The sequence below is a fragment of the Thamnophis elegans genome, chromosome 16 (assembly GCF_009769535.1).
Source record: "Thamnophis elegans isolate rThaEle1 chromosome 16, rThaEle1.pri, whole genome shotgun sequence".
In the NCBI taxonomy this organism is placed as follows: domain Eukaryota; kingdom Metazoa; phylum Chordata; class Lepidosauria; order Squamata; family Colubridae; genus Thamnophis; species Thamnophis elegans.
In genome coordinates, this window is record NC_045556.1 from 20,258,960 (window position 1) to 20,272,706 (window position 13,747).

The following is a 13,747-nucleotide window of genomic DNA, read 5'->3' on the forward strand; positions in this document are numbered from 1 at the left end:
GAAAGGCGGAAAGAAGGAAAGAAATTGAGAGGTGGTGTGGAAGGAAGCAAGGAAGGAATGAAACTGAGAGGGAAAGGAAGGAAGAAAAAGAAAGAAAGAAAGAAAGAAAGAAAGAAAGAAAGAAAGAAAGAAAGAAAGAAAGAAAGAAAGAAATGATTACAGGTTTCTGGACTTTGCTGCTTTTTTATTGAACTGTTTCCTTAAATTCAGGTGAGGCTGAGGGTCGCTGGAAAGAGACCGCAGAGGCCGAAGTCCCTGCGCCCCTCCTTCCAAACCTCCCCACAGTTTACCCGTTTTCCCCAACTTCGCTGTTGACCCTTAGGGGTCCCCCCCTTTTTTTTTTCTTTTACTCAGAGGAGGCTAGAATCGGAGTTTAAAAGCTCGCGGGGAAAGAGAAGGAAGGAAGGGAGCTCCGATGAGGCGGATCGAAGCGGGAGCCTCATCAGAGAAATAATAATGATAAATGGCACTTCTCCGCGAAGGACGCGCTCGCCGCTCCAAAGGGGGAAGCCAAGGCTGCCGTCGGACTTAGGCAGGGGTCGTGGCTGTTCTTTCCTAATGTTGGCTCTCCATCCTGGTCTCCCCGCAGCGAAGGGTTGGCTTAACTTGCTCCAACCAGGTCTGTCGACGTCGGTTGCGGGTTCTGCCTCTTGAGGGGGAGGAAGACCCCCAGCTAGAAGAAGGGTCCCTGCTTCGCTTTCTCGTCTCCTTCGCTTTTTCTGCCCACTAATTGAACTGTAACCCCGTCTCGCTCTCCTTCCCGCCCCTCCCCCCCCCACCGCTTTAATAAATGTCCATTAAAAAGCGCTTCAAAGGACGGTGAATATTTACTCCCTCCGGTTTCTTAAACGCGACTCAATGGAGCCACGCAACCGGCGAGTCGCTTGCTTTCCAAACGCGGGGAAAGACCGATCGGGAAAGTACTTGGTCTACCAGCCATCAAACGCTTTGTCTTGATTTCTACCCTCTAACCAAACTCTAAACTAAAAATAATAATAATAATTAGATGGAGACTGTTAGGGGGTTTAATGTGAAATCAAATCAGGGGACCCTCTCCTTCCTTTTCTTTCTTTCTTTCTTTCTTTCTTTCTTTCTTTCTTTCTTTCTTTCTTTCTTTCTTTCTTTCTTTCTTTCTTTCTTCAGTACACAACACAAGCGGGAATAAAGGTTTGAACGTAAAGCTTTTCGTTCTGGAGCTGCTATTTCTAACGCCGAATTAAGATTTGATCGCGCTTGGGATTTTGTCTGTCTGTCTGTCTGTCTGTCTGTCTGTCAGTGTCTTTATGTATGTAAGCATGCATGCATGTATGTATATTCCCTACCTCTCCACCCAACCCCATCCGGATCCTTGTGATGCTTTTCCTTCATTCTCCAGGTTGCGGGTTCAGTAACTGATCCCCTCCTCCTTCAGGTTTGCCGAGCCTGCAATGTTACTTTTCCCTGCCGTGTCTAAAAGAAACCCTTTGCCCTTCCCCAAATCCCCAATTGAATCCCTTTTGGGAATCCAGGTTGGAGATTGGCCTGATCCCACTTTGAAGTTCTTCAGCGCCCGACTTCTGCCACCCTTGAGAAGCAACAGAGGAGCCGAGAGAGCTATCCGTAAAAGGGAGGCGGACGAGTCCTGCAGGCTTGTAGTTGTGAAGCAAGAGACCACCTGAGGCAGTGGTAGAGCTAAAATCCCTCCGTCGGGAGGGGAAATCCGTTTGCCGGAGTGGGACGGAGTGGCTCTTTGCCTTGGGAGAGGGTCTCCTCGGAAGGCGCCCGGGATTCGCTTTCTGAGTCCGCGGGAGGAGGATCGGGTCCTCTGGGCCCCACAGCTACAAGCAAGGATCCTGGACCTCAAGTTGGAGCCCACTGGATTCCCTCGCCATAAGATCGCAGCTTGGATCCTTCCTGTGTAAACCATGGATAGTAGTGTCGGTTGCTGAATGTGCCTCTGTGTCTATGTGCCTAACTCTCTCTCTTATATATCTATATATGAATGGTTATTTTTCTCCGGAAATAGATTATCGGCCGTCTCTACTCTTAAACTGGGGATCTATCACCACTCTTTTAAGTTCCCTACTGATCGATCAGTCTGTGTATTCCGAGATTTTCTGAACCCAACTTTTTTTTTAAAAAAATACGATTTTATCATGAGGTATTAAGCGAAATATACCTTGCCTTGCATCATTTCTGTACTCTGCAACTTCTGAAATGATGTATCCCCCCTTTCTTTTTTTAAAAAAAGGTAGATATTAGAAAGCCAGTTGGTATAGTGGTTGAAGCCTTCAGTTTGAGCCAGCCCTTCTCTCCCCCCCCCCCCCCTTAGGAAGAAGGCAATGGAAACCACTTTGGGGAAATCTTATCAACAAAACTGGAAGGTTTTGTTCAAGCAGTCCTCAGGAGTCAACACTGAATGCAAAGCAGAAAGAAAAGAAGAAAGAGGAAAGAGGAAAGAGGAAAGAGGAAAGAGGAAAGAGGAAAGAGGAAAGAGGAAAGAGGAAAGAGGAAAGGAAGGGAAGGGAAGGGAAGGGAAGGGAAGGGAGGAAGGAAGGAAGGAAGGAAACGGAAGGAAATAGAAGGGAGGGAGGAAGGAAGGAAGAAGAGAAGGAAGGAAGGAAAAAGATAGCTCTGAACCTATCTTACACTGGTCTCTCTTCCTCCTTTTAATTATAAAAGTAAGACCTTGGATTCACGGTGGCTGTCTTTTGCAATGCCCCCCCCCCGCCCTTCTCCTCGAGAAATTTCATTGAGTTGTCTTCTGTTCTGTGGTTGTCACTGATCTTTGTTCCTTGAAATAAAGGGCTTTTTAAATGGACTTCTGGCTCCCAGCTTGTTCGCTTCTTTCCAAAGGTTAGAAAATTCTGCCATCTACCAGCTATTCTAAGTACTGTCGCTCGCGAAGACCTCCAAAGACCTTGGGAAACACTCCCCCCCCTTCAATACAGGCACTTCAAGGGGATGTAGGGCAAGGGGTAGCCAAGAAAAGGGGAGAGGGGAGGGTTGGAATCAGAGAGACTGGTCTGGATTAAAGTGGGGTGGGGGGAGAGAGAAATCAGATTTGCGTTTTTCTGGTTTCAGTAAAAGAGAAAGTGGGGGGGAGAGACCAAATCAAGGGGAAAAGAGCTGTGGAGATAGAAAAAAACCAATTGATTTCTAGAAAATATATAGGTTGCTTGTGGCCATTCCCCACCACCCCAATGCCATCTTTCTAACCAAATTGAGCCTTTTGGAGGGAGGGGGCAGGAGGACAGAGAGAAAGTACAGGGAAGGGAGGAAGCTAAAAGGTCAATAACTTAACCTCTTTGATTTGGGCATCGCTGGCATTTGAGGGACTTTTTTACTTGCAAAGAGAAGGAGATTATTCACAGGTGCCAATGAATCACCTTAAATAAACGCTTCATCTATCAAAGGTCAGGTCGTGGTTTGGGGGTTTGAGGGGGGAGCACCCTGCCTCCACCAAGTCTGATGCCCAGGACAAATTGAAGTAGGAATTGTTGGTACAGGGCTGAATTCTGGAACAGATCAGGACTCAGGTTCTATCTCTTGAGATTCCCCTGGGAAGGTCCTACGCTTAGCCCCCGCCTCCAAATGAAACAACCCGGGCTTAATGTAGGATGGGGTAAATAGTACCGACTTTTTTCCATGTTTATGGTCCAAACTTATTTTCTGGGCTTCTTTTTAAATTTTCTTTTCAAGACTGGAGTAGATCTTCTGCTCTGCATTCCCTGAGGTGGGACCTTGAGGTTCTGGGACAACCACCAAACAGATATCTCAGCTTTTGAAATCTGGCCCTCCCTGATCTGGAAGAGGATTTTGAAAGGGAGCCTTCTTTCTAACCTAGAGTTTATTCCTTCCCGCTTTCCTTAGCTGGAATAGATGGCCTTCCCCTCAGCTGGTGGGGTTGTTAGGTTAGAATGGTGAAGGCTTGTGCCTCCAGAGACAAAAGCAGAACCACTACGGGGACACACACACACACACACACACACACACAGACACACACAGAAGCTAAGGCTGCCTTGCTTTTATCACCCGTGGACCTGGCTCTATAAGCAAGCAATAAACCAACTTGGCCTGTTATGCACACCGAACTGGACTGCCCATCAGAGAAGCTCATGGGAAGGACGTATGTGGTGAGAACAGTAGAAGGCAGTGGCCTCCAGACAAAGATAAATGGATAGACAGACAGATCGATTTTCCTGGCCCTGGAGGATTGGATTTCGAGTAATTCAGGACCCACAACACCTACGCACTTGACTTAAAGCATAATGTTGCTTTACTGTTTGAGAAGAGGGAGTGGGGGGATGAATACATAGCTATCTTCCCAATGGGCCAATGCCATTTATAGAGCTTGATTTTTAGCTGGATTTACTCCGAGGCAAGGAGGTTTTTAAACTGGGCTGGGACATCCTAGAATGTCCTCACGGAATAGATCTTTAGTCACCTGGCCTGCTTTCTCAGGTAAAAGACCTTCCAGGGGAGAGAAAGTTCACGGAATCGATCCCTCGAGGTGCAGGTCAGTGGGATGGGAAAGCAGATCTACCAGGGCACATTGGTTATTCCTGATCCCTTTTCCATCTACTACTACTACTACTACAACTATACTACTACACTCACCAACGCTATTGATTTTCGGGATGCCCATTCGCACCCTAGTCTAGCTACTCGGCGTTGTTAATATAATTAATTTATCAGAACTTCACATTTAGGGTTCCTAAGAATTCCCCTTTCAGCACGGCTGCAACTCCAGGTGTCCATCCGCCCAAAAGAATTCTTGTTATGTTAGTAGAAATTGTGTGTGTGTGTGTGTGTGTATGATTATGTGTCTGTGTGTGCGCGATATTATACAATATTATAATTATATATGTATATATGTACGAAAATTCAATAAAAGGATTATGGGATACATCTGGGCCTGGATTCTGCGATGTGATTCCTGATGTTTTGGGTCAGAAAAGAGATGAGAAACGGGAGGAAACTTTTAGAAAACTCAGGACTTCTGGGAGAAGTAGGTTTTTTTTTAAGCAGAAGCCTCGCTTTCACTTCTTGTCCTGCCACGAACAGCTTGGAAAACTGGGATCAAAAATAATTTCCAATTCAAATCCTCGAAACCAAAACAATCAGAAAAAGAAAACCCAAAAGGAAAAAAAAAAACCGAAAAAAAGGAAAGGAAAAAGGAACAAGCCCAAGCTAGAGGAGAGGTCGCGGGTGGGGGGAGGTGGGCTTTCCCTACAGAATTTCTAGTTCTAAACCTCTTCCCTTCTGATTAAGAGGTAATGGATCCTAAAGGCATTTCTTTAGGGAAGAACGGGAGGCGCGCCTCTATCTTTTATTGCCTTAATGCCGCTTAATAGGCCGCTGAGCAGGGCCCGGTTGGCTCGCAAATATCTGGGCAGAGGGAGAAAAATACATCTTTTAACACGGATATAGAGATAAATTATACATACATACATGCATGCATGCATGCATGCATGCATACATGCATACATACATACACACAAATACACAACATGCACACACATATTCGCTCCCACACACACACATTCGCTCCCACGCGTTCGCTTGCTTATTTATTTATTTATTTATTTATTTATTTATTTATTTATTTATTTATTTATTTATTTATTTATTTATTTATTTATTTATTTATTTATTTATTTCACCCACTACTCCTTCTATGAACGGGGGGGGGGGCTCAGCGGGGCGAAGGGACTTTCGTGGGTGAATGAAATCGTGGCCTAAGTCTCCAGACACGGATATCTCCAGAAGGGTCTTCCCAAGGCGAACAGGCCGCACGATAAATACCCCAGAGTAACACCGACCACATCTCCCAACCCATATTGAACCAGAGTGGCAGATTAGGGTCTATTCCTTCTCTCTTTCCTTCTACATTCCCCACTTACGTACATACGTACACACAGAGAGAAGGGGGATGCAGAAGGCTGGATTGCGGCCGTTCCACTGGACAGAAGACACGCATTTAAATCGGATCCTAAAGCACCCTCTCTGACTTTCGCTTTGCGGCGTTCCTAGATTCACATACAGCGGGGAGAAGTTGAATCTGCTCTGGAACACACACACACACACACACACTCGGGAGCAGACACGCACAATTTACACGTTCGCGGACCCTCGTGCTATTCACCCCCCCCTTCAAAAAACCGAAAAGGAAAGAAACCACGACGACAAGGTTCGACTTTCGAGGAAAGATTACGCCTTTATTTTATTTTATTATTTTACTTTTGCCCAACGGAAGAAGAAAGGGTGGGAGGGAGGAACGGGGGTCGAGAGGCAGATGGGTTAGGGGCTCGGGTCGGACAGGGGCAAACCCTTCCAACCGGCGGGGATCTGGAATTGGAGGGAATTGGCCGTCTCCAGCCTGCCGCTCGCCAGCAGGACCACCGGAGTGAGATGCGCGGGTCGCGAGGGGGCCGAACGTCGCCTGGGCTTTTCTTATTGATCCTCGAAAACCCCCTCCCCTCTTTTTTTTACACGTTTGCTTCTGCTCTCGTCAAGAGCTACGCCTGACAGAGGCCTGACACACACACCCCACCACTTCTCTCTCTCTCTCTCTCTCTCTCTCTCACACACACACACACACACACACACGCACACACACACACACACACGCACCCGCGCGCACACACACACAGGCTCACGGGCGCGCGCCCGTTTTCCTCCTCTCCTCTTTCTCCTCCGCCAACGCCCCCTCCCGACTCGCATTAATTGTTCCACTGTTATTTATTTATTTGGTCCCCGCCACCCGGCCTGCTAGCAGGATGCTCTCCCCCACTCCCCTTTCTTTGACGTCTCACTTGGAAGGCAAGCAGCCCTACACAACCCCTACCCCCACCCCAAACACACGGCACAGGCACACGCACGCGCGCACACACACAGTGACAGACGTACGCAAGGCGTCTCCTCTCTTCCATCACTCACCCCCCCCGCTCACCTCCCCCCCGCCCGGAAGTGATATCCTAGCGATCTCAATTGCCCCGCTGGAAGACACATTTCTCCGCTTTGCTTAAACCCGGGTTCAAAGAGAATTTTTTTTTAAAAAAAATCCTCCCGTCTCTGCTCTTCTCCATCCTCTCCTCCCACCCTCCCCACCCCGACCTCTCTGGAGACAAAAGGGAATAGGCGGCGCGGCGTTTTCACACGCTCCACTCTGTGTTGTTCACCTCAGAGTGTGAGGCTGGGCAGAGAAGAGAGTCGCAATAACAGCCCGGTGGGTGGGTGGCTCTGGCGAGAGAGAGCGCGCGCGGGGGCCGGAGGGGGGAGAGCGAGCGAGCGCGTGCACGTGCCTGGGCTTGACAAGAGTCATGGGGGGGGGGGGGAAGCGGAAAAAAACAAAAAGTGGTAAGAAGAGTGTTTAGAAAAAGCCCCAGGCTTTGATATTTTCGTTCTTTTCAAAAGATATGTCTGTCTCTTTCTCTTTTTCCCTCTCTGTCTGTCTGTCTCCCTCCCTTTCTCTCTCTCTTTGTCTGTCTCTTTCTCTCTCTCTCTCCCTCACCCCCCCTTCAGTGAAAATATAGGTGGTTGGGATTGTGAGTGAAGAAAGAGAAGTGTGTGTGTGTGTGTGCAGGGGTATCGCAGAATAGTCTTTTTAACCCGCCGCCTTCCTTCAACTGGGCCTTCCTGTTGAAGACAGAAAGGGCACCACCAGGAGCTCCTCTTGTCCGGGGGGGGGGGAGCGTTTCTCTCTCTCTTCTCCCTCTCCTACCCTCCCGATTCCCCTCCCGGCTCTCGCCCAACCAACAGAAGGGTTAATGTTTGATCCTCAGCATTTCTACCCGAAGATGCCACCCGTCTCTCTACCCTTACACTCGCTTGGTCTCGGCCTACAACTTTTGTTTTTTACACAAACACACGCAACCGTTCTGGCATTTTCGCCCTCCCTCCCAACCCCGCTCTCAGGGCTGCATTCTTCAATAAACCCAGAATTACCAAATAAATAAACCCATTCAAAGCCAGGCCTTGCCTTCTCCTTTCCTTTTTTCTTTTTCATATTGAAAACTTCATTCGTCTCCTGAAATATTATTATTATTATTATTATTATTATTATTATTATTATTATTATTATTTGCTTTCGCCTTCTTCTTCTTCTTCTTCTTCTTCTTCTTCTTCTTCTTCTTCTTCTTCCTCTTCCTCTTCCTCTTCCTCTCCTCCTCCTCCTCCTCCTCCTCTTCTTCTCTCTCTCTCTCTCCCTCCCGCCCCTCCGCTTTTCTTCCAAGGAAAACTTTCTCTAAAGTTACCTGTGCGCCTTTCGCCATCACCGACGGTGGCTTGATGAATCAATCTTTCCATTAACTAGTTCTAAAAACTGGGGGCGGGGAGGGCAGGGAATGGGCGAGAGCAGAGCTTGGTCAACACCAAAATGGCAAAGTTCAACTGCGGGCGGGCGGGCGGGGGAGGGATGGGGACGCAAAGGAGGGAGGGGGAGAAAGACCCTTGCAACCATTTACGCCCCAGCTCCAGAGAGCTTTGTAACCGCAGAAATAAACAAAAGTGAAAGGGAGGGGGGACTCAGTTGAGTCTCAAGTGTGAGAGTATGTTTGTGGGTGTGCGCGCGCGCGAGCGCGTGTATGTGTGTGACCGCGTGCGTGTGTGTGTGTGAGTGTGTTTTAAAGGCTCTTTTGAACTGCCTTTGTGCTGAGCTAGCAAAAAAAAAGAAAGAAAAGAAAACCCTTTTGCTAATGCCAGTCACGGTTTAAGGAACTTTGAATTAACCTCTTATATCAAACGGATCTTTTCATTTGGAGGCCAATAAATCTCAATCTGAGGGGAGCTACCTTTTGTAGAGCCAAGGCGGGGGTTTTAACGGAGGCAAAGCGCCGGGCCCGGTTTATAAGAAAAGAAGAGATAAAGTTTGCCTCCATCCCTCAAGGCCTCAACCACCCCCCTCCCCGCCCACTCAACCAGCCAGCGCCAGGCTTCTTGAGAATCAGGGAAACAGTACATAGAGCTATATATGTATATATGTATATATACACATATCCCTTTCCAATTGCATCTGAGAGAAAAAATGGAAGCGGTGCTTGGCCTTGAATTGGAAGGGGTTTTTTTTTTTTGAAAGAGGTTGGACAGAAATCGGGAGAACTTGGACCTTTTGCTTAAAAAGTAAGCAAATTCATTTTCCTCCTCCTTAGAAAGTTAGAAAGTTCCGCCGCGATTTATATAGCTTGTGCAACTGAGGGTCGCAACGACCCATGTTTGAGGATGCTCTAGTGGGGTGGAGCTTAGCGGAGGTGTGTGCGTGTGTGTCTGTGAAAAAGGAAAGGGCAGCAGGGTGCAGAGATTAAAAGTGCATTTTTTCTCAGCTACACTCCAGAAAGGAGTTGCTTCCTCTTCTGAACTGGAGGCCAGGCTATTCGGGAGGGTGGGGTGGGGATAAAAATAAAAAGGAAGTTGGAGATGGACGTTGTTTTGGGGAACTGAATTCTACATAAAACGAGGAGTGTTGGGGGCAATATGCTGATGTTGTAAACCTCTCTAAAGCATTGGGGGGCTTATACGCCTTCGTGTTATTGCCATTTTCAGCAAACGGTGTAGACTCTATCCCCTTTCCCTCAAAATGTATGTCTAGAAATAAAGGCAGGTTTTGATTTCAGTATACCAACAGTGCGCGCATGGCTACCCCACCCCATGCACCCACAGCCTTTGTTAATGTGACTTCGTGTGCGCTGGTGCACCACTCGACAGGTAGAACCAGGCATATAGACCTACAGTTCCGTCAAAGGGACAAACTGTTGTTTACTTGTGGTTTATTACATAAGGGCGCGTGTATCCCTGTTGGTTTCCCACGTGAGTGACGCGCACACAAAAATGTCGGACCACATGCAGGTGTGTGTGTGTGTGTGTGTGTGTGTGTGTGTGTGTGTGTTCAAGTAGGCACGGACAATCCTGCACGGTCTGGATCATGCCCCCCAAACAGCCATCCATCTTCTCTCTCTTTTGAACAAGGGACTGGGGTATCTTCTTTCTTCCCTCCATTCACTCCCTTACTGCTCCTGTCTTTCTTCTTCTTTCAGAGTTTTGTCCCCTTCTCTCTCTCCACCACCCCCCCGCCCCTGCCTTGAGCGTGTCGCCCTGCGAGAGAGTTATTAATTACTCTTACAAGGAAAGCGACTCTTAACTAATAACAAAGTTGTAAATTGTCACCTTCTCGGCCAATATTTCTCATTTGTCAGCCTTGATGGATCTGATTAATATTCTACCGTTGAGACTGATCTTTTTTGAAGCCGGAATTACACTTAAAGTGAGCAGACTTGGAATCTTTCTTTGGGGGGGGGGGGTGTATCTCCACTTTGTTGGGTTTCCTTTGAAGGTTTGAAGGTTTTATTCGACTTATATGCCGCCCTATTCCCGAGGGACTCAGGGCGGCTAACAAAACCAAGGGGGGGGGGGTTCCGGGGGTCGGTCGAACCCAAACTTGATTTAGACTCTTGGGGTTCTAAAAAGCTCCTACAGGCTGCTGAGGGGTGGGGGGTAGGGATACAAGCCGTAGCTTTTCCAAAACCCTCTTCAATATTCCAAAAATCTAATAAAGGAAAATGTTTGTAGATTCGGGGTTGACATGCGGCGGTCCTTGATGGATTATCTTTTTTTTTTTTGAGCTTGGTGGTTTTCTTGCAGTCGTTTCACGACCCAAACTAGGTAACGTCATCAGGGCTACTGAGGATGTCGCCTAGTTTGGGGTCATGAAACATCTGCAAGAAAAGCACCAAGCTCAGAGAGCACCAAGGACCCCTTCTAGCCCAACTCTTTCGCCTCCTTCCCTCTTCTTGACCTAGATGTTTTCAGATTGGGAATTTTGAAGCCTTTCAGCTCGGCTAACCGAACCGCGGGCACTTGGGGGTTGATCGGGCTTCCCTCTGAATAGATGCGAGCCAGAAGAAAAGCGGAAAGTGCTCGAATTTACGAATTATGATTATGATTATTATTTTAAAGGCTTCGGCTGAGCGGGGACTCCCGAGTGTGAAAATGAAAGTGTCAGGCGGTGTGTTGTATCTAATTAATGGAGGAGGAGGAGGAGGAGGAGGAGGAGGAGGAGGAGGAGGAGGAGGAGGAGGAGGAGGAGGAGGAGGAGGAGGAGGAGGAGGAAGAGGAAGAGGAAGAGGAAGAGGAAGAGGACAGAGAAAGAAAGCGACGCGAACAATCCTGCGCGAATTCTCGGCCTGCGCTTTGAAATCGTGCCGCCTCCACCCCCTCCCCAAGGCGCTTCGCTAGCCCGGCAGGCACGCAGTGTTAGAGGCCGGTGGAGGGGGGAGAAGGGAGGGAGGAAGGGAGGTGCCCAGGGACACGACTCCCCTTGGCCAAATGGCTCGGACAGCGTGGCGACCCCGCCGCCACCGGGGCAGGTGCCAAGGATCGCGTCTGTCGCCGCCGCCGCCGCCGCCGCCTCTCCCCGCCCCAGGTCGCGCGCCGGTGCGGTGCTTTGCGCGCCGGGTTGCCTGGGGGGGGGGGAGTGCTCCGCTACCGCCCTCACCCCCGCCGCCGCCCCCGGAATGCTCTCCCTTGCAATCCATTAATATCTGTTTCCTTCTAACGCCACTTGAGTTTTCTCATCTTAATTATATTAAGTGGAGCAGCAGGAGTTGGGAGGGCTGAGCGCGCCGCGCGGCAGCGGCCGCCTCGTCAAGCCTTCGATTGCTAATTTCTCTCTCGGCGCCTCCGTCGACACATACACACAGCTCGGCCTTCGCTTCCCCGGGGAATCGGGAGACCGAAGAGGAGCGGGGTGGGGTGGGGTGGGATGGGAGGAGAGTTTGGAAAGCTTCCCCTTTCTGTGGTTAAAAACGTCACTCTTAAAACTCTGCAATGTATTTGGAACTTTTTTTCTTCCTTGCCGTTTGTTTGCTTTCAATTAAATGTAATTCTTCCACTCACTCTATCTTCCTTTTATACTTACTTCTCTAGTAAACCGGCCTCCTTCCTTCCTTCCTTCCTTCCTTCCTTTCCTTTCCTTTCCTTTCCTTTCCTTTCCTTTCCTTTCCTCTCCTCTCCTCTTTCATTCCTTTCATTTCCTCCCTCCCTCTCTTCCTTCCTTCCTTGCTCCTTCCATCCCTTCTTTTCCTCCCTTTTCCTTTTTTCCTTCCTTCCTCCTTTCCTTTCCTCTTTCATTCCTTTCCTCCCTCCCTCTCTTTCTTCCTTGCTTGCTCCCTCCTTCCCTCCTTTTCCTCCCTTTTCCTTCCTTCCTTCCTTCCTTCCTTCCTTCCTTCCTCTTTTCCCTCACCCCCGCCCTCCTGTCCTTCACAGAAACAAGTCACAACAGCCACCATTAAGACTGTATATAGATACTATTGACTCTCATCAATCCAGCTTTGGTTCAAGGGTGGTTTTAAAACAGGAGAGAAAAGAAGGACATGCGGTGCTTGCAAACGTTTACAATTGTTACAGGCGACGGGCTGGTCATACTAAAATAGTTTTAAGCTCCTGGGTTTAAAGCGCAGGATTAAACAGGTGTTCTTGAATCCCGTTGGAATCAGTAAGGCTTTCAAGTGCTTTTCGCGGTTGGTTGGTGCTAATATGGATCATCATGCTAAGAAAGGCCTGTCATAAAATCTACCAAGGATGGGAAGTAAGATAATTATTCTCCCCAGCTCAGGCCGGGCCAGGTGTCCGAAGTTGTCACCCCTTTCGACTTGCCTTTTCTGTGTCATTTTCATATTCATCCCCCAAAAGAGAGGAAAGGGGAGAGTGAAAACAAGAGAGAGACGCAGAAGGAAAGATAGAAAAGCAGAAGGAAGGAAAGAAGGAAGGGAGGAAGGAAGAGAAAGAAAGAAAGAGAGAGAGGGAGAGGGAGGGAGGGAGAGAGAGAGAACCTTCTCTTTACACAAATTTTCACTTTTTTGCACTTACCCCTCTCTAGGAAGGAAGGAAGGAAAAGAAAGAAAGAAAGAAAGAAAGCAAAAGAAGGAAAGAAAGAGAAAGAGAAAGAAAGAAAACCTTCTCTTTAGACATTTTTTTTACTTTTCTGCACTCATCCTTTTTCATCTGTCTTTCCCAAAAATACCCGCTACAGACTGAGAGGTGGAATCAAACTAAATTGCGGCACCACCTGCTAGTCCTTCGGGTAAAACAAATAGTAAAATCCCAGCTTTTTGGGGTAGGGGAACAGTTGGTAGACTTCATCTCTTCATGGCTGTATGGGAAATACGTAGGGCTATGATGACATGGGGGGGGGGTTAATTAATCTTTGGGAAAAAAGGAGGGAGGAAAAGAACCGAAGGAGCGAGGGAGGGAGGGAGGGAGAAGGAAGCAGGGGAGGAAAAAAAAGGAAACCAGGAAAAGAGAAAGGGGGGGGGGGAACTTAATGATGACCTAAGCTGCCCTTGCTGGACGTTTTATTCATGACCGAATAGCGTTCAAGGGAATCTGCGGGGGTCAGAAAGAAGGAGAGGCCTTCCCCAAGACTTTGAACCATCTAGATTTTTTTGGAGGGGAGCCTGGATCACTAGGGCGAGCAGATCTTTATTATGACAAAAACTTAAATTGAGGGATCTGCAGGTCCCTGGCTGAGGTGTGGGAGAAATCTGTGAAACATTCTCTCCCCTTCATAGCTCTTGAACTCTATGCGTGGGGGCGAACTCAATCCGAATTATCCCCCCCCCTTTAGCCTGGCTGCTAGCCTTCATTCCGTAATCTTGACTCTCCAGTCTCCTCGCCTGCCCCCCTCCCACCAGCCTCTGTACTTCTCAGACGCTAGGAGTTCACGGCACTTTCCCCTCGAAACGCCCCGCGGATCTTCTTCGGCTGAAATGGA